The 21,869-nt window shown below is 44.1% G+C and overlaps 1 protein-coding gene across 1 annotated transcript in view; it reads left to right on the plus strand.

Annotated features, from left to right (window-relative positions):
- The window catches only part of LDLRAD4 (low density lipoprotein receptor class A domain containing 4), a 329,032-nt gene that overhangs the window by 41,837 nt on the left and 265,326 nt on the right, over positions 1–21,869 (plus strand). The window contains exon 2 of the mRNA XM_054724317.1: positions 11,671–11,744. The gene's annotated coding sequence lies outside the window, so the exon portion shown is untranslated. The remainder of the gene's footprint in view (positions 1–11,670; positions 11,745–21,869) is intronic.

Genomic DNA, 21,869 nt, shown 5'->3' on the forward strand with positions numbered 1-21,869 from the left:
CACTTTTGCTGTAGTTGCTCTGTAGGCTAAGCGGTGAGCAGCACTTACCCATCCCCCTTTTGGACCCAGCAACACAAAAGGCCATTTTGCTATAAATAGTTAAATCATTCTGCTACCCAGCTCAATTTTCATGAGTAGACCCCTGACTCATTGAGGCATATGCTTTATTCTTCCTGCACAAAGCCTGGCGCCTTGGACTCAATACTGATGGCTAAGTGCATGCCACACACTGGGGAAGACACCAGACTCAGGGTTTTTTTTTTTTTTTTCTTTTCTTTCCTGTGTGATGGTTCTGTGTCCAGAGGTGGGGAGAATTCTGAGGGTCTCTGATGGCTGCCTTCCTCAGTTCTGGAATTCTACTGGCTGAGAACGAGATGTTTTTTTTAATTGGCAAAAGGATCATCTTAGATCACAGAAAAGCTGCTGAAGTGGTTTTCATGTTGGGATGGCAGCTGGCGATAGCTTATACATGGAGGAAGGAAGCTGGTTTACAGGGAACCCAGCCCTGAAGTCCTGGCTGGACTCCTGGTCACATCCCTGGAGCCCTGTCCCCCACTCTACACCTTGGAGTGGCCTTCGGGGTGTGCGCTATAGTTTGATCACAGTGTCCACAGGTGGCAAGTTGAGAGAGATTCCCCCCTCGGCGAAGACCTCAGTGTCATACTGATTTTCCTTGTTTTCATTGTCGTATGGCAGAATATTTCGTATCTCTGTTGATGGATTGCAGACAGAGCTGACTCTTTGCCCCTCCTCTCAGTCCATACATTTTCCTGTGCCTCAGTTTCCTCTTTCACCCTCCTCTCCCGTTTGGTCCCTTTCTTCTTGCTTTCTTCTCTTGGCTTGACCCTTCTTTCCTCCCCTCTCCCCATCCTGATCCAGGTAGCCATTGCATGCTGAGGTCTTGTGGTTGTAATTTTGTTCCTTCTCACAAAAATTCCAGTTTTTTGAATCACCCTGCTGTTTGGATTCTGGCTAAGTGGGACTTAATTTCATCTGAGGATCTGAAAACATGGTGCTTATTGGTCTCCATGTGCATATCGGAGTTTACCGTTGACACCAAGGAAGGGAGATATTTTAATAAGTCAGTGGTTGCAAAATGCTATGCTTTTAAAATCACTCTTCTGGCTAGGACTTAGCAGCTGAAGCATACTGCGCTCATAGCTTGACCTTCCCCTGTAGCGTTGCTACACTGAAGCCACTTCATGCTTTCCCCCTTTCGCTTCCCTTTCTCTTACCTGGGTCATTAATTTTAGATTGCACTGCCTTCTTAAAGACCAAAGTCATGCACAGAGTAAAACCCTGAAACATTTAGAAGCTATGCAGTATTATATTGTAAACCTGTAAAAATTCTTAACCAAGTTAGTGGTTTGGAAGGATTTTCATGAGAACCTTCAGCTAAAAGGTAGTAAATTCCTTAAAAATAACGAAACATTGGCTTACAACAAGGTCATTGTTTGGCAGTGTCCATGTTTTAAAAACTTTCCAGATCTCAGAGGAGGAAATGATTTTGAGACAATGTAGCAATTTAAAAAATAAAAACAATAAATTAACATTTGCATTATTTTACTAAGGATTGATTTCCTTTCTTCCAACTTTTTACCCTACATTCGAGATAAATTGGACCATGTGATGGACTAGAAGGCTAGTTTTACTTTTTTTTTTTTAAAAAAATTGAAATTGGTTTTTCAGAAGTGGAAATTTGGCAGCAAGCATGGAAACTTGCAAATCGGTTTACAGTGTGTTCTGTGCTTCTTAGTTTAATGAAACCCTTAAGAATGAGGAGAGACTGCGTGACTTCAAATGAGAGAAGGCTGTACTCGTCTAGGTTTTGCCATTTCTGGGATTTTGTTTTTTACCCTATTAATTCAGTAGCATGTAGAATGGCATGTCCAGACTTTAGTTGGTCAGTAGTGGCCCCCAAATGGATAGAATTTCAATTCCAATAGTTATTTTTTGGTGACCTCATGTAGGAAATGCCGGGAAATGCTTTCTAAGAATGGCATAAAATCACTATTCTTAGAAAATATGAAGAGGGGTGAGGTAATTAAAAACACACCATAAAAACTGTGACATAATGGAATATAAGAAATTGGCTAATAACAGTCTTTACAATCACTGTGTTCTGAACTTGACCTCTGATGAGGTAGTATAAGCGTGTATCTATTTTCAATTAAAATGATCAATTAACATGGGAATATTTGGAGCCTCTGTGTTCCTTTCAAATAAAATAGGATAGACGGACATTTTAAAAAATGATGGTTTCATCACTAATATGTGTTTTCCAACCTGCGGGAGCCCTGATGAGCCCATTTGGCTTAGCATGGCTCACTTTCAGTGTATCCGAGTTCGTGGTACATGAGCTACTTCCAAACAGATGTCCTCTTTTCTTCCTTTGACGGCTTGTAGGTCCTGCACCCGGCCTTGCCCTGCTTTCCAAGTCCGTTTCCTTTCTGAGTTACTTGACTCCCTCCCGTGGGCGCTGTCCTCTACTCTTCCCAGATGGCCCTTGCCATCGCCATCACTGCTGGGCGGCCATCGCTGAAGCCCACATGAACATGCTGTCACCTAAACACCTGCTTTCCCGGTGCTCTCTGCCGAGGGGCCTGCGCGGTATCTGAACACACGGGGGAGCCTAAGAAGGGGAACCTTGACCCATAAACCACCGAGGGCTGTCTTGTGCGTTGTTACTGGACTACGACATTGTCACCCCGTGGGAGCTTGTTGGAAATGCAGAGTCTTGGGGCTCACCGCAGACCTGCCGAGTCTGAATCTGTCCTGCCCGAGAGCGTAAAGCAGTGCTTACACTGGGCCTAGTTTAATGACCCCTCACAAGTTTACCGAAGCCGTGAAAGCCAAAGGCAAAATCCGTGAGCAGTAGAACGTTTTCATTAAGTTACTTCCGAGGACTGGATCGCGGGCTCTTGTTAGAAAAGTTGATGCATGGATAGTGCAGACGGAGTGAGTTCCGTTTCGCTGCGGCAGAGAACAGCTGGCTCCTTTCTGCTTTCTGGTTCATCCACGAGGCTTGAGGGCTGTGCTGGGAAGGATCGTCCTTCAGGACTCCCGAGGGCTTCACTAGTAGGGTTTGCTCTGTTCTACAGGCTGGGGGGAACGGTGGACAAAGGGGGAGACAGCCGATGTTGTGCAGTTAATCATTCATTAGCAGTTGCTAATTACTTAAGTGCCTAGACCAGTGTTTTAGAACTGCAGGTAACAACTCTTTGGTGGTCCATGAAGTCATCTTAGTAGGTCACAACCAGCACTTAAAAGTGATTTGCAATAGAAGAGAAGATAGATTATAGTTCACATAGGAAGGCTAAGATTGTTTTTAGAAGCTTTAAAAATGTTTTACATGTGATATGTATATGTACATATAGATATTTAATATGTGTATATGTGTATATAAAGCTATATGTGCATACATGTACTTTTATATATATGTATGTGGGTATGCATTGCATTAAAAATGTTTGAAAATACAAAATGATTAGTATTATGGGGAGTTACAGAGAAAGTGGTAAGAGATATAGTTCATGTAATTTAATTTTACTGGGTCAGTTTACCAAATGACAAATATGTAGCCTACATATTAATGAATAGTAAACATTTTGCCACTCAGAAATGTTGGGAAATAAAGTGTTATGATTTTCCAGCCATTTTTGTTACCATAGAGCTATCATAATGCCATTGATAGATTTAAATATTTAGAATCCAGTGAGGTACAGTCAAAACTAAAATGATTTTGAACTTAATTTTTAAAATTGATTTGAGAGAGAGAGAGAGAGAGAGAGAGAGAGAGAGAGAGAGAGAGAGAGAGGTGAGAGAGAAACATTGATTGGTTGCCTCCACACATGACCCGACAGGGATCAAATCCACATCTGGGTATGTATCCTGACTGGGAATTGAACCCACCCCCTCTTGGTGTACAGGATGAAGCTCTAACCAAAAGAACCACACCTGCCAGGGGTATTTTAAACTTGCTTTGATTTTTCACTGCTGATTTAGACAACTTTAGGATCGTCTGTATCTTTGGCATAATCGTGGTAAACATTCAATATCTATGTGTAAGTAAAGCATGGAGAGGCATCCTTTGAGACCATAGAATGCTCATTTCCAGGTTCCCACCTGAGGCTTGGCATGTTTTCTTGATTACTTAGCTACTCTTGAAGGTTGAAGAGTCTAGTTTTTGCCTCTTCTCAACCTCCTTCCTCTTCCTGTGTCTTTAGCATCTGGCTTGGCATATTTAGCATCTGGTAAATATATTTTTAAAGTATATTTTTATTGATTTCAGAGAGGAAGGGAGAGAGAGAAACATCAATGATGAGAATCATTGATTGATTGCCTCCTACATGTCCCGTACTAGGGATTGAGCCCGCAACCCTGGCATGTGCCCTTGACCTGAATCGAACCCGGGACTCTTCAGTCTGCAGGCTGATGCTCTACCCACTGAGCCAAACCAGCTAGGGCTGGTAAATCCTTATTGAATGAATGCATGACTCTCTTAATAGCTTCTCATTTCTCTTGAGTAAAAGCCAAGTCCTTACCATTGCCTAAAAGCCCATGCGTTCCCTGTGGCCTGCCTTACGTCATTTCATTCACTCAGTCCAGCCACCCTGCTTCCTGTTCCTGGACTTCTCCCTGGAACGCTGTTCCTCACATACCCATGTGTCCATCCCTTTGCCTCCTTCCAGCCGTGGCACAGATACCACCTCCTCAGGGAGCCTTCTCCAGCTCAGCTTCCCTCGACCCTGCACTGTCTATCCCCTGCCCTGCTCTATTCTCGCCTTTCTACACGGCACTTAGCACTTCTGAGCAAATTGCTTCATTTACCTGTTGAGTAGGTTTATTGTTTGACTGTCCACCCTTATTGTGCTTGCTGATGTACCCCCAGATCATATCTGGCACTTAGTGGGCACACATAACATCCTGCCAGTGGTTTGCATGGATGAATGAGTTTGAGTGTGCATTTTGACCTACTTTGGTTTCTCCTTTCCACCTTACGTGACACGGTGACTTTTCTGGTCTCTTCCTGGCATTTAGCATTCACTCCACCACAGTACTAGGGATTCAGCACGTAGAAACAACTCTCCTGAAAGTTCTTACAGAAATGGAGAGTTGGGTCTATATTTAATGTTAAATATTAATAAAGGTCAATAAAATATTGATAATTTTCTTCTTTGGCTTATGAAAACCAATCTTGACATTTTTTTTCTAACAGCACAGACTTATTGAGGTTTGCCCTGTTTCCCATATTAAATTTTGGGTTTTCATAGCAATAACTTTAGTCCTTTGTATTTTCTGATAGTATGTGGTAGAAAACTTGGGACATAATGGGTCTTCAAAAACATTGCTGCTTTGCCAGCCTGGGACTGAGTCTGCTGTGGCGCCTGAAAAGTCCTGGCTGTAGCCTCCCGCTGCGCCAGTCTTTGGGGGTCAGGACTCTCATCTGCCAGTGTGGTTCCACAGCGTCCATGTTCATCTCTGCCTGTGGAGTGTTCATGGAAAAGACCCGAAGGGTGGCCTGCCGCTGTGGCTCCTCTTATCTTCATTTGTTAGCTGCTGAGTTCGGAGTTGATGTGATTTGCCTGAGGTCTTGTAGGCAGTAAGTGGTGGATCTGGACTTGAACCCAGGGCAGGCTGTGTCTGTGGCTCTACCTTTCAGTGGCCCAGTTGTGCTCATGGACTTCCTGCCACAGTGACTGAGTATTGGATTCCCGTTTTGGCTCATACAGATACGGTAACATCTTCATTTGGACGTGTGCTAGTATGCTTTTTTTAGAGTATAATTTGACCCTGAGAACTCCTTCCATGATGCCTGGGAAACAAGACAGTACTGCTTCTGAAGGAATGAAAAAGGATCTTGATGTCTTAGAAAAATTGTCAAGATTTTCATCTCTTTTAAGCACTTTGTAATCTTTTGTGAAGGTGTTAGTCTTGTCTTTCTTTCCTTGAGTTTGGAAAAAGCTAGGAGATTGGTCACTGTTGGACTTGAATATCACTTAAAATAAATCATCCCCCATTTTTTGTTATTTCCTTAACGTGCTCTTTCCAGCTTTGTTAAAAACTATCTCTTCCCCCCCCCCCCCCCCCCCCCCCCGCGTCTTATGCTATGAAACATCTGCTTCTCCCTTTAAGATCCTGAGGCATCCCATCTTAAGGTTTGTCATGCCCCCTGAGCATGTGTGTTTATGCGCATGCGTGCCCTTGTGCCCGGGCCGCACACTGGCTGTGGTGCTGGTTGCAGTACAGTGTCGTCTGAGGGTGGCCTTGTCCTAGTTTCCTCATAGGTGGTTCTGGCCTTTATTAAGCTTGGGAGATGGAACTGCAGGACTTTGCAGCATGAAGAACTCAGTGCAAACCAGCAAGGAAGACAGGAAACCTGCCTGTTGTTAAGCTTTAGGCAGACGGACTGTTTTTGCTCTGACTGAAAAAGTTTCTTGTTTGAAGGGCGAGGCCGGGCACGAAGGGCCCTGGCATGGGGACTTCTCTCTGAAAGTCGGTTGGCCGCCCTGCCCTGCTGTCTTGTCAGCTCAGACCTCGGTGGCTGTTTCTGTCCTGTGCTGGCCAAGAGGATGTGTGTGTGAGTCCATCTGGACTGCCTTCATCCATTAGATGTGCCCCCCAAGGAGCTTTTGGGGGCCAGGTCTTTGAAGAGGCCGATCCCTTGCACTGTACCCCAGGAAAGGCCCAGGGCCGGTTCTCTGTGCTCCAGAAGAGATGATTTGTGGGTGTGGCTGTCGCCATGCTTTATTTCTACCAGGAAACAGAATGCATCTGCTTTGAAGAGGTCCTTCCCTTCTATTTTGGGAAGTAAGCCAGACAGCCGATAGACAACATCTGGCTTCGGGGCCCTCTCCTTCCTTCCCTCCGGCTTAGTGCCTGCTGGGAGTTGCTCAGAGCCCCCTGTTTGTGTGCATCCCTCAGTGTTTGAAAGGCACCAAGAAATGGTTTCTGATGCTTTGTTCAGAAACAACTTGTCAAGCCCATGGTCGCGGCCCGATGGCCGGACCCTGCATGTGGCCACCTGGCGCCGGTGGTTTGCATCTCCTGCTGGGCTCTGCAGGGAGCCTGCTGGCAGTGCTCCCTGTGGGCCCCTCAGCCAGTCTCAGCTGGTGAGGAAGCAGATCCTTGGGCCACAAAGACACACCTGTGGTCAGTATTTCTTGGCATTAATTTACTCTGAAACAAGTCAGCTTTGGCATTTATGGGTTGAATGAATGCACACATGCATTTTGTGTCTTGAAAATGTACCTGACAGCCCTAGCCAAACCTGACAGGGCCGGTTTGGCTCAGTGGATAGAGCATCGGCCCGAGGACTGAAGGGTCCCAGGTTTGATTCTGGTCAAGGGCACGTACCTGGGTTGCAGGCTTGATTCCTGGTACGTGTGGGAGGCAACCAATCGATGTGTCTCTCCCACATCAATGTTTCTCTGTCTCTCCTCCTCCCTTCCACTCTCCAAAAATCAATGGAAAAATAGCCTTGGGTGAGGATTAACAAAAAGGAAAAAAGAGCCAACAATACAAGACACAAAAATCCATGCATGTGTGTTTCTGCATGTGGGTCCACTGTTAAGGAACACCACAACATTTCTGAAAAACGCTGTAAAGCAGAAAATGGTTCTGGAAGGAGACCTGCGTGTTCTGTTTTCCTTAATCTCTTTCTGTAGCATTAAGTACACTTCCTCCATTTGTGCTTTCCCCTGTCCCAGTTTATAAATGTCCGCGAAGTGGTTCTCGCCTCTTGTCTCCAGAGGTCATGGTGTTTTCAATGGCTGCACTTCACGGGACCCAGCCCCCAGCGGGGGCCAGTCCTGTCAGAGAAAGGAAGGAAGCACGTGGCCAGGTCTCTCTCGTAACCTTTGTGCGGAACACGCGTCTTCCTTTACCCTAAAGAGGAAGTGAGGACGTTCTGAAGATCGAGAACAAACGTGCCTCACTTCCTTTGTGATTTCCCAGTATCCGCCATTCACATATCCCCTTCTTGGTGGAGGCAGGTCCTGGTTGCGTGTTACTTTTCGGGAATACCCGCACTCCGCCTCTTCCTGCTCGGCCTCTCACCAGCTCCTGGTTCCCAAACTGCAGCCACTGAACCTGCAGTGCAAGTGTGTCAGGAACGTGGCCGTGAGGAGACGGCTTGGGGTTGGTGAGGTCGCCCACAGGACCAGCTTTATCACTTTGGAAAGCCTCGTGTCGATTCCCCAAATGCTTCGCGCAGCAGGGTGTGCGAGGACCTCCGCCAGCACCTCTGGGGGCGCCTGTGCTTGTTCATGCTCTTCAGTGCCTTCCTCCCAAGTGGACAGTTGGTTCTTCTGAAGGCTTGCTTTCGTTTGTGGGGGCACAGCGTTAACACTCAGCCTTCTTCTTCTTGAAGCACCGGGCTTTGTGAAGAGCTGTGTTTTGTGAGAGTATGGAAAGGGCAGGCACTTACTAGAACTGAGGGTGAAGGGAACTGGGTCGGGTCCATCTTCCGGGCCTGTTTCTTTCTCTGCACGGGGAGGGGTCTCAGTGACCCTCCAGGTCCCTGCTGTGGGTCACTGGCCATTTTCACACATAGACATGGGCTCAAGAGAGTTAAAATTATGCTGGGAAGAAGAGGCGAGTTTATTGAAATTCTCTGCCTCGTATGTCATGGGACTGGTGTTTTTAAAGTTTTTCTTGGCTTGAGTTTGAGAACTGCTGCCTGATAGACTGAGCACCAGGGGATGGATAAACCGTGGAGATGATGTTCAGGTTTACTGAGTGATTTATGCGGGAGTAGGAATATATAATAAGATCTTGAATATAGGTTTCAGGAGAGCATGATAGGTTTCTGTAATGAATGAAGCGTTTATTTTGAACTCTCTTAAGTAATTTAACTGATTTGAATATTTAAAAATATCCCTTTTAATAAATCATGTCTTTCAAAATCTAAAATAAATACAACTTTAGTCACCATCTTCTTTGAAATAAACCATCATTTATCTCTTAAGGATAACAGAAACAGTATATTTATGCATTCAACTTTAAACAGAGATTAAATAAAATCTTGCTTAAAAGAATTAAAAATCATCAGTTTAAAAATAGAAAAATCTTAAAGGACTTTTGAAGTCGGTTGTCAGGAAGTTGGATTAACGTTTGTTTTAGAATTAGAACTGGGTTATTTGACCTGTTCAGGTGTTTCCATTTTGATTGGGAATGAATTATTGATATGAATGAAAAAATTAAGAACGAGTCACAAATTCTTACTTTGAAAAATTTCTTAGGGAATTTTTTTGTTTTTAACCTTCAGCTGTGAGATAGCAGAATGCCAGAGAAGTGGCAAGGATTTTTGGCAAAAGCCAAAACAAAAACAAAAACAAAAACACTAGGGAACAACATTTCTAAGCACTGACTGAGATTCACAGGTAAAGGGAAATAACCGGTACTGGAAAACTGTGTGTTGTCATTTGGGATAGAGCATGAGGCTAAGTGACTTCCACCTGTTTTGAAATTAATTTTGAGGTTCTAAGCTCTGCCCGGAGGGCTTGTATGAATTCTGTTGCTTTGGCCTAATTGTAGTAACTAGAGATCGACAAATCGTAAGTCTTTTAATTTGGCTTCATTAAAAAAATGTTAAGGACCTCCCACTTGCCACGTACTCTGCAAAATCTTGGGGATGCCACGGAGATGGTGATGTAATTCTTGCCCACAAGTTGCTCATACTCAAGGAGGATAAATGAAATTCTATTTATGGATGGATGAGGCCGGTAGAGAGGGCTGTTCTCATGTACAATTATGTACGCATTTAATACACATATATGTTATATATCCCCATATTTAATAAATTACTCAATTATTTGCTATGTAAAAAATTACCATACACTTATAGCTTAAACCAACACCCATATATTATCTCACAGTTTCCATGAGTTGGGAGTCTGGGTATGGCTTAGTTGGTTCTCTGCTCAGGATCTCAGAAGGCTGCAGTCAAGGTGTTGGCCCAGCTGTGTTCTCATCTGGAGGTGTGACTGGGGAAGAATCCACTTCTAGGCTCATTCAAGTTGCTAGCAGAACCCATTTTCTTGTAGGTGTAGAATTGATGTCCCTGTTTTCTTGCAGGCTGTCAGCTGGGGGCTTGCTCTCAGATCCTTGCTATGTGGCTCCCTCCCAAGCCCTGTCATGACATGGCAGCTCACTTCTCTAACTCCAGAAAGTGAGTCTTACTGTCTAGTCTGCTGAGGTGGAGTCTTAAATAGCATAACCGGATGAAGGGAGTGAAATCCCATTATTTTTGCCATATTCTGCTGGTTAGAAGCAAGTCACAAATTCTGCCTGCACTCAGGTGGAGGGAATTATACAAAGGAGTGATCTGTTGGGGGTCACCTTAGAATTCTGCCCACCACAGTACATTTCTGGTTGTTCCACTGATTTGTGTTCCCAAGAAATCTGAGCATAATTTAAATGCCAGGAAGACTGATGAAAGCACACTCCCCGTTGAGAAATGAAATCTGTTATCTGGCAAATCAGAAGTGGATTGTTTTCTTCCCTCAGTGGTTAGAAAACAGGAGGAGAAAATAATGTCTGTAGGTTCACAATATTGATAGGAAGGAGTTACACAGAAATAGCAAGGTGTTTGGGGTGGACCGCCACAGGAATCTCACAGTATCCTCTGGCTAGACATAGTCATTTTTAAAATCTGGATGTCTTAGCATTGGCTGATCACTCAGGAGTGGCATATGGCAGGAGCACGCTTTGAGGGACAAGTCTCCTGGAGAGTACACTGCAGCACACAAGCTGGACAGATGGTGGCTTATTCAACCTTGGACAGGAGTGTAATCCTACTCATTGGCAGGCTGGGGGCTGAGAGGTGCTCGTGGTATCTGAGGCAGAGCTGACTGAGTTTACCTGAAACGGCTTTGTAAGGCGTGAGGGGGTCACCTGATGTGACCTGGAACGGCTTAGTGCTCACAGAGTCTACTCATCAAGTTGGGATGAGGATGCTGGTGACATGTGTGACCTGGAAGTGGATAGAGTCTGGAGCACTAAATGGAGGACATTCTACCAACAGAGGGTAGGGCAGGTGTAAAGACAGCCTTGTAGATAGAACCACAGATGTTATCACCCCAGCTAGGTCTTCACTAAGCAGGGGTCGGCGCTGCTCTCACAAAATTAAACATGCATTTCATGGGAGGAGAAGGTCCGAGGCTGGACCTGCCTTCCTTTACCATGAAGGATCGGTGGATCGGTGTGGTTGCAAGATAATTTGGATTGTTAAGAAAGAGAATGGTCTTTTCACAGCCACAGATAGCATGCTTATGATTTAACCCTCCTCCCCCCAAATCCAATTAGGACATCTTCCATTATTTGTTTGTGGCCCCTCATTGAAGAAAAGGCCTGTGTGTTCAGAAGAACAAGTGTGGATCCTTTGATTGGAAGATGAGAACTCGGTGCCCCTGTGGCTGCTGGAGAGCTGACAGGGAGATTTTGTTCCCACTTCAGTCACATCTCTTACCCCAGGTTTTTAATTCAAGTTCCCTCTTCCTTTTCTTTAATATCTGATGCTTATTTTTGTATTCTTAATTTATTCATTTTTGTATTTGTGCCTTTACGGTAATTGTGACAGTCCTCACATATTTTTTGGAACTTGGGGAAGGGGATGTACAAAGTGAAACCAAGGAATCGTTCACTGAAATTCTTTATTTTTCCTTTTAGTTCAAGTTCTACATTTGTAACATCACCTGCTTATAAGACCAAGAACTGACATCCGTTTTCATACAGCTTAAAAGGTGAGTAGAACTTAAGACTCTTCTTTTTTAAAACAAAATTTTAAATTGATTTTTAGAGAGAAAGAGGGGAGGGAGAGGGAGAGAGAAAAACCATCGATTGGCTGCCTCCTGCACGTGCCCTACTGGGGATGGAGCCCTCAGCAAAGGCATGTGCCCTGACCAGGAATCCAGCGGTGACCTCTTGGTGCATGGGATGCTGCTCAACCAACCGAGCCACAAGGGCCAGGGCCACACTCTTCTTTTTGATCGTGTTTGTGAAGCGGAGCTGGTCACAGCACCAACCCTTGAGATGGTGTTCTTCTCAAGAAAGGTGCACCAACTTCTAGGTGTAAAAACTACTAGCAGTTTTTTTTCTGATAGGAGGAAAGTGGCGTGATATCAGATTAAATACGATTAAATGCACAAGCATATTCACAAGTGGGCCGGAATATATATAAAATATTTCTAGAGTTACTAAAATACCTGAAGAAAAATAATTTTACTATTTTGCCGAGCCTGAGCATGTAATGCCCAGACACAAGGGATTCTTTATTTCTCATTCTAAATTTTTTGTTTTGCTTGGTTTCTTACTTCATAAATGGGATAATAATACGGTTGCCATGAGAAATAAGTGAGCCACCCTGCTTAATACAGCACTTGGCATAGAACACACACTAAATAAACGTCAGTTCCTTTCTCTCAGCTTTGTGACATCAAGTGAGCAGGTTTTTCTTTGTATCGGGAGTACACATGGTCTGTACAGTGAAGTGGGGGTTGACCTCCTAATTTGCTGCATTTGGTTTAATGTCTTTTTGGAGGGTGGGGTGTAAGTAGCTGGGCGTTGGGGTTTCTGGAACTAGAAGCTTAGATAACCCCTATGCGTTTTGGTTCTGTCTGGATATCCTCAGACTCAATGCCTGCACCGGAGCCAGCCCCAGTGCGGGACAGTCGGGAGGGTGCCAGGAGGGTGCCAGGCGCATCCTACACCCCCCTCCCCCCAGCCTGCCTGCCGCCAGCTTTTCCCCTGAGGCGTGCCTCTTCACAGCTTTGTGCCTCTGTTTTTCTCAACTCTTAAGGGATTTTAGTGATTCCTGTTCTGCCCAATTACCAGGCTGTGGGAGCCTCAAATGGAGAAATATTGAGAGCCTTCAGGAAAGTAAGAAAGTCTCTAAAATATAAGGCGTAACTTTTTCCTAAATTTTTAATGTGCCAGGTGTAACTCACTGTTTATGCTAAATCCCTTACTAGAATGTAAGCTTTGTAAGGTCAAGACTCCCCCCGCTCCGCCACACACACACACACACACACACACACACACACACACACACACACTCACACACACTCACATTTCTTTTTTTCTAGGGCCCAAAACACTTGCTGGTACATAGGAGGAGTTCAATACAGCTTCTGTCAAATGAAATGAATTAAATGAAGATCACTCCTGGAGGCTCATTTAGCCTTTTTACTTGTGGTTGCTGTTGGAAATAGATGAGGCAATGGGCGAACCAGGAGGGATTTAATGTGCTTCCTCATTGAGGCACACGGAAACTTGAATTTAAATGGAGTCTTCCCAGTTTGGAACCTTCCTAAAATTGCAGGTGCTCAGAAGCACACGGCGTGTAACAAACCACACTCTTAGTCAGTGTTGGGTGCAGTTCCTCTGCGTCGCTGCGTGTGTGCAGTTCACGTGTTTCTCTCCTGAGTGGATTTCCCCACCAGATATCTGAAGGCTTGAAGCCCATTCAGTGGGCTCTCACAGGGTGGGTGGTAGGCTTTTACGGCCCATTCGGGCCGCTCGCCTCACAGATGCTTAGTGACTGATGAAATACTTCCCATTCGTGTGCTTCCTGATTACTTGACAGGCCAGCGTGATGTTTGGGAATCTCTTATCTTCCCTGGCTTGGTGAGTGTTGATGAGCTGAGTGTTGATGAGCTGGGCTCTTTCTCTTCCATAACTTGGCACACCCACCACCAACCTAAAGTGGAGGTGGCCTCTCATTTTTACCTGGGCTCAGAGATATCATCTCAGATGCAGTCCTCTTGGACTCCACCCACCAAACACTAAAACAAGTAGAATTTTACTGAGTAACTGAATACACCACTGGATTATACCCCTAAGGACTGCACAGCTTGATTTACAAAATTTCAACAAAAGTAGAAATAATTCTTGCAAATTACATAAGTACCTGATTTCCCCCATATATGGGGTTACTGCCTCTGTCAGCTATTTTAAGCAACTTTCAAAATTGGTAATGGAAAACTTTTTTTTTTTTTAGCTACATTACTGTATATGGATTTTAAATACAAAGCTACAATGCTCCTCTGAACTTCAGAGCAGTTAGAGAACAGATCCTGTCTACAGAACTGCACGCCGCTTTGCGCTTCTCAGGTCATTTTCTTTCTTTCTTTCTTTTTAATTAATTCTCACCTGAGGATATCTTGATTTTTAGAAGGGGGTAGGGGAAAGGAGGGAGGGAGAGAGGGTAGGAGGGAGGGAGGGAGAGAGAGAGAGAGAGAGGGAAGGAGGGAGGGAGGGAGAGAGAGAGGGGGGGAGAGAGAGAGAGAGAGAGAGAGAGAGAGAGAGAGAGAGAAGAGAGAGAAACACATAAATTGGTTGCTTCCAGCACGTGCTCCAGAGATCAAACCTGCAAACCTGCAACCCAGGTGTGTGCTCTTGATCAGGAATCGAGCCCTTTGGTGCGTGGGCTGATGCTCTAAACACTGTGCACATGGGTGAGGGCTCAGGTCATTTTCAAGCTCATACTTGGATTCTGAGGTGTTTTAAGAACTTTTGCACGTGTAAAGTAGGTTCTTAGAGCTGACTGCCCTGGAATTTATAACCTCTCTGTTACTTGTGGTGGAGTGCTGGTGCTGTGACTCAGTTGAGCACAGAGCTGCTGAATGTGGGTGAAGAAATCATTATTCAAGCTTTTGCACCATTTCTTGTCCTCTTCTTGAGAGAATGAAACCTCAGACTTAGAACTGGTTGGCTCCCAGCCCAGATAAGAAAGGGTTTGTTTTTCCCCCCAAGGTCCTTAAGGGACCTGAAGTGGATGGTGAGGACCAGGGAGCCATTTGAAAGTCTTTCAGCCTGAGACCTGTGGTCCCTGTGGGGAGATGCTCCAGCAATTAAAAAATAACCTTAGGCCCAGCTGGCATGGCTCAGTGGTTGAGTGTCAACCTATGAACTAGGAGGTCACGGTTTGATTCCTGGTCTGGGCACATGCCCAGGTTGAAGGCTTAATCCCTACTGCGGGACATGCAGGAGGCAGCCGATCAATGATTCTCTGTCATCACTGATGTTTCTATCTCTCTCTCCCTCTCCCTTCCTCCCTGAAATCAATAAAAAAAAAAAAAAGAATAAAAAAATAACCTTAGATATAGATAATGCACCCCTGAGCTGGATTTCCTGTATTTGCATTAAATTTAAACTTTTAAGGTAAATCAGAGAGGATCAGTGTGCTGGGAGAAGTGCCACCTTTGAGTGTAGGTCCCTGAGGTCCACAGTGGTACATAAGGTAATGCTTATTTTCTCCGGATATATCCTTGGTAGTGTACAATTCAATAGATTAAACCATGACAGTGCGATCAAACAGACACATCCTGAGCTGTGGTAAGAATGACTGTGTTCTGCCGGGGGTTCCCAGCGTTGAAGGAGGATTTAGACTGTGCCTTATAGTGAGGCTGAGAGCATTCAGAGGCTGGACTGAGATGTGCCATCCGTGTGAGGAGCTGGTGCCTCTCACCTTCCAGGTTGTCCCCAGGGAAGTAATGCCAAGGTTCCCAGTGGGTGGGGTAGATCCTAGGGAGACTAGTTTTAGGGTCCCCCTTGGCTTCTGAGAGCCAACAAGAAGGGTTCTCCAGGCCTATTTACCCTCCCTCCTGCCGGCCCATGTCTACACTGCATCGGGGGACTCGGATCTGAGCTCCATCTCACTGCTTTCCCTCATTCTTCAACTTCAAGGTCAAGAGTGCACTATGAAAAGTTGAAAGTCAGCAAGGGCATCAGGGATGCTCTGTGCCATGTTTGAATCTGGGAAGCACAGCAGCGCACAGGGGAGGGCAGCAGGTAGAACACCCCTTTCAGAGGCGGGGAGGAGAAACTTGTGACCGGTGTCATTTCTGTCTATGGCTGGATGCTGGGCAAGTTTTCTTTGCCTGTTTGTTGGATTCTGTCCTTCTGTTATTGGACTATATTGTTTTCTTATTAAGTAGACACTCAGAGTTGTATTAGAAAAACTCCTTTACTTTTCGCTTTAAGTTCAAACATGCTAGTAGCCACATCAGCGGAGGCCTAGCACAGGAGTGTCAAACTGCGAAAAAGCTAGCAAATTTTCCACCTAAAATTTTTGTGGGGGAAGTATGGGTGGGGGGGCGTGGGGACGAGTATAAAAATAAACCTTTCAGAGATTTTGGGTTGCTTGGTGGAGTGTGTATTTTTCCATGGTGCGGGAGGTTAGAAATAGCACTGCTTTTTATGGGATTCTCAGCAGCAGCTCAAAAATTTGGCTTTGTGGGCCCAGTCCCTCTGTGTGGGCGCGGCAGCTCCTGCAGCCTGTGGGTGGGGGCAGTGCCTGGCAGCATGCTCTGGCAGTGTCTCTGTCTGTCTTCCTGCCTCCCCGCTCCCCGCTTGGTGTCACCCGGATGAACAGCACTCAAGTGTAAAATGTGCTTACCAAGGTCAGGTTCTTGTGATGACTTGCCTATGGCAACTGATGCCAGTTGTAACAGACTGAGTCTCAGCGGTCCCCACAAAGTCACATTGGCCCATGTGCGAGGGCAGTCACCGAGAGCGGGGATCTTCATCTGGGAGTGGGGGCTGCCCTTCAGGGCTGCTCTGTGTCAGACTGGCCGGACCTCTTGAGTCTACCTGAGACGCTCTCCTCTTAGAATTTTGCTGTCAGTGGGGTGGATGGGCCAACCCTTCCAAAGGCGTCCTTATGGATTCTTGAAATTTGTTGTAGTTACATAATTCTTACAAATAGAGCTAGGCTGCCAAGGGTTTCTCAGATTCAATGCAGAAAGGACAAGGAAGGAGGCAGCCACTGGGACAGAAGTTTTATACCCTCAGGAGACCCAGGACATATGTGAATTCCTTGAAACTGTGCCTGTGTCTACAGGGAAAGCCAGGGATTTAATGGGATTCTTAGTAAGGTTTTGACCTCCAAAAAGGGTAAGCATGTTCGCAGTGGAGCATGAGATGTGAAGTTCATTTAGCTTGGAAAATCATGTTGGAAATGTAAGGAGTGTGGGAGAGGGAGACCTGGGCAGGATGGCAGAGGCCAGGCAGAGGGAGGAGATGGATGCAGTTATGAATGGTGTAGTCTGACAGCACAAGAGGGGGCTCCTCAGGTTCCTGTTGGGTTTTTCTTTGCAGGCTTTCTTGTTGAACTTCATAGCCTGCTTGTTTTCGTGTTGGGGATGCTTGGTGACCTTGCAAGCTCGGTGCACGGGAGAGGTGCCTGCCGCACACAGGGTGTCTGGGGTCTCCGTGGCTTCAGCCTGAAATTTAGTAAACCGTCTCCCACTTTTTCCCCTGGGATCTCCCGTGCGATGGTTCTCTACATTTTTCTGCTCGAGGGGAATATGATGGTGAAGTCAGGGACGTGCTTGTCCAGAGGACAGTGGAGGAGACGCCAGGCAGCGAACGCTTCGCCTCTGCTTTCACAGCGCTGTGGCCGTGGCGGCTGCCCAGTGGCGCTCCGCTACAGCACCGTCACTGACCCGGCGGTCATGTTTGAGAGATGAGGTTGCTGAGTAAGTGGGCAGATAACTTACAAATACCAAGCATCGTAGCTGCAAAGTGATCATGGAGGGCAGGCCAGGCGTGCTGCTCACTGCCGGGGCTGCGTATTCCACTCCGGGACAGAAGTTTTTCTGTTGAGCCCATAGGTTTAGCTAGGGAAGCCGTGGTGTTGCTGGGCTGGTCAGTTACAGCGGTCACTTCTCTATGTCCAGGGCAGAATGTAAGGCAGTGCTTGGAGACGGGGCATTAGGGCGGGGAGGACTCATTCTAAACACTCTGCAACCCCAGGCTACATTTACTTTAAAAAAAAAAAATTTTATTGATTTCAGAGAGGAAGGGAGAGGGAGAGAGAGATAGAAACGTCAATGATGAGAGAGAATCATTGATTGGCTGCCTCCTGCATGCTTCATTGAGCCTGCAATCTTGGGCATTTGCCCTTGACTGGAATCAAACTCGGGACCTTAAGTCTGCAGGCCGACGCTCTATCCACTGAGCCAAACCAGCTAGGGCTGCATTTATTTTTTTTTAAGTTGCATTTATTGGGGTGACATTGATTAATAAAATTACATAGGTTTCAGGTGTACAGTTCTATAACACATCATCTGTGTATTGTATTGTGTGTTCACCGCCTCAACTCAGGTTTCCTTCTGTCACCATTTGTCCCCCTTAGACTCTCTTTTACCTCCTCACACCCTTTCTCACCCTCTGGTAATCATCAGACTGTTGTCTGTGTACATTTACTTTTTAAAAGTTGCAAAGCTGCTACCTGTTATACAAGTTCTGTTCTGATTGAATATTTTACCTGCTGTTATGTTCCAAGAGTAATGATGCTTTTGGCTTCCTTTATTTCTAAACTTGGGTTGAGCTGCATTTACCCAGTGTAGTGCCCGGGCAGAGTTGTGCTTCCTGTTAGTCTGGCAACTGCCACATGTCCTATCACCTTACTTCTCATCTCAGTACCCCCATTAATTTCATAAAAATAAGAAAATGCACTGAGATGCTTGAATAATTTGAAAGAAAGTTGTTTTATGGGTCTGTGTGGGTTTGTGAAGTATTTTTTAGTGGTTTGCAAGATATAAGAGTTCTTTCGAGTTTTCATTAAAGAACTTATTACCACTTACTAGTAGTATTGTGATATTTGTTAGTTACCTAGTTTTTGATCTTTAATTGGTTCTCAAATGTTCTTCTCCTCTTTTGGAAAAAATTGTGGTAAAATATACATAACATGAAAAGTTTGGAATGGAACCCTCATGTACTGCTGGTGGGAATGAAAAATGGTACAGCTGCTCTATGGAAAACCGTATGCTTTAACCACTTGTAAGTGTACAGTTCAGTGGCATTAATTGCATCCACATTGTTGTACAACCATCACCATCATCCATTCCCCAGAACTATTTTTATCTTGAAAACAGTTGCTAAGTTTTAACATTCAGTACTGTGTATCCTTTTAATTCATCAGTACAACCTTAGAGATTTTCCCCCTTGTTATACCCATTATTCAAAGTATTTCCTGCCTATCCGTGAATGCCTTAGGCCTGTTGCAACTCACTTACTCTTGTATATACCTTCTAAAAATCTACCCCAAATAGTGCATATTGTAGCCAGCCTTCAATTTGCGTGATTTTGGCCAGTGAACTCCTGGTTTCAAAATATCCTGCCTTCTTCCTATAACTATTCAAAAGTGCGTTTAAGAATTTCACCCCATTTGTCAATCATACCTCAAAATAAAGCTGGGGAAAAAAAGAATTTTGCCCTATCTCTAAATGCAGTTGGAAAGATTTCACTGTTGATGTTCTGCCATTAGAAATTGGGAACACTCAAAAGCTTTGTAATCTATCTTCTTTCACAAAAGCATTTTAATGAATATTACTTTACTAATACATGATCAAAGGTGAGGATAAAATCAGTCTTGTGTTCTGAGTCTCCTGGGTTGGATCTGATATGGAGATGTGAAAAATGAATTCTTGCTTCACTTTGGAAGGTAAGGTGGGGGAGGTGGAGGGGGACATTTTTGGATAAATTATCTGCTCTTGGCCTGTGCGAACTTGTTACATTCGTGTCTCATGCCTTGGCTGTGATGACTTTGTTGAGTAGGCTCATACATTTTCATCATCTGCTCTTACATTATGGAGGGGGCTCCCAAATTCTTCTTCTTCCTATTCTGATTTTAGATGGAACTTAGTGTGGGTGAGTGGACAATCTTATTATGAGGAATGGACTTAGTCCAAGTTAAAATCAGATGATTAAATGTTTATTTCAGAGAAAATGCTAGTAATTTGAAATTTCTGCAATCAAGAATAATTAATAGAAGATCAAATTAAAGAAACACTGATGACATTGGTTTAATGAAGAGAAAAAACTTTTAATCAAAGGAGTCAAAGAGATTAAGGCAAAATGTATCTCCATAGATCATTTTAGTTTAATCATTTGTTTTTAGAGTTTTTAGAAAATCTAATATAGACCTAGAAGCCATCAGATAAATGACCAGGTATTGCTATTATTATCTCCCCAGATAATTACTCTATTCCATGAAGAAGGTGGAATGGGAATAATTATCAATTTAGATTCCTCTCACATTTTGAACGGAAGATATATATCTGTAGCAGTTCTAATTGTGTTCTGTGGGGCTTTTTAATTGATAAAACATAGCAGTTTTATAGTTCTTCAACAAAATGTAAAGTAGAATATAACCCAGAATAAAATAGGCAAATGCCTCAACCTCAATTTCAGATAACTAAAGTGAGGTAGGTGATCTCTTTTTAACCACCTTTCATCATGTTAGCTCAAGTTACACCAATAAAAGTCTATTCCATATCTGTTTAAAGGACAAGAATTTACTGAAATTGCAAGTTTTACTTTGGCCGCCCATTTTAGAGCTATTTACACTAAAACTATCTCAAGTTTACAGCAAAGGAAAATTTAATTGATGGTAGGGCCAGATGTAGAACTTTGGCTCTTTCACACTAAAACATTGCTGAAATAATACAGATTCAATACTTTTTAAAAAAGGGTTCATAAAGGAACTGCACAACATTGTGACTACAAATGAAAAATGCTTTAGGAACCATTGCTATAACGTGAATCAAGGACTGTAATAGCAATCCTACCAACCTTGGCAGTTGCTCATACCTTCTGTCCTTTGGTGACACTAACAAAGCAGTAATGATATAACGATTGACACAATTGTCCTACTTAGAAGCATTTAAAATACCACCTAGAAAAAATAAACAAGAACAGAGCTTTGGCAGAAGAACTAAAACACTGTGGAAACAGCAGCATCCAACCTTTGGACATTTTGGCATTTGGGGGCTTTTAGAAACCCAGTTGGACTTCATAAGGAACTCGGGCTCTGCAGCAACTCGGAATGCTCCGCTGCGCGGTATTGTTCACATTACTTTTAGGGTTCCGACACTAGTCCTGTTTAGCAGTTGTTTTGAACACACTGAGCTTTTATTATATTATTCTGAATTCTAAAAGTAAAATAATTGCGTTCCAGGGTATATAATACTTTATTTCTTAGGGACTTAAATCACATTCTATTTATTTTTTCACTTGCCCCTATTGTGTAGATGGATACATTGAGTGAGAGATTTTGTGAGGCATATAATAGTATTTGTGATAACTCATAGTGTTGGAAGGGGTTAATAGAGTATTGTAGATTGCAACACATTGAACTGTTGATGGATTCAGAAATGTGTACATATTAGTAAGATTTCATACTATTAGTTGGCTAATTGTCTAATCGCTTAACTTTAAACCTTCTTCAGGAGTATCTTTATAGTTGAATAAAAAATTGACTCAATATATTCTTTAAAAAATATTTTATTGATTTTTTACAGAGAGGAAGGGAGAGGGAAAGAGAGTTAGAAACATCGATGAGAGAGAAACATCGATCAGCTGCCTCCTGCACACCCCCCACTGGGGATGTGCCTGCAACCAAGGTACATGCCCTTGACTGGAACCTGGGACCTTTCAGTCCGCAGGCCGACGTTCTATCCACTGAGCCAAACCAGTTTCGGCTTGACTCAATCTTTTGTGAACTTTAGTTTTTAGTGGAGAAAGCATAAATAGGACTGTGGTTAAAATGACTAGTTGTCTACTATAAAACTCTGTAAAGTACAGACTCATAAATGCAGGGAACAGACTGGTGGTTGCCCGAGTAGAGGAGGGTTGGGGGGCTGGGTGAAAAGGTGAAGGGAGGAAGAAGTACAAATTGGGAGTTACAGAATAGTCAAGGGGATGTAATGTACAGCATAGGGAGTGTAGGCAATAATATTGTTATACCTATGTATGGGGCAGGTGGGTTCTAGAAACATTGGGGGAGGGCACTTTATAAACTATATGATTATCTAACCAATATGCTGTACACCTGAAACTAATATTCAAAATAATATTGAATG

This window comes from Eptesicus fuscus, chromosome 12 (genome assembly GCF_027574615.1).
Source record: "Eptesicus fuscus isolate TK198812 chromosome 12, DD_ASM_mEF_20220401, whole genome shotgun sequence".
Taxonomy (NCBI): domain Eukaryota; kingdom Metazoa; phylum Chordata; class Mammalia; order Chiroptera; family Vespertilionidae; genus Eptesicus; species Eptesicus fuscus.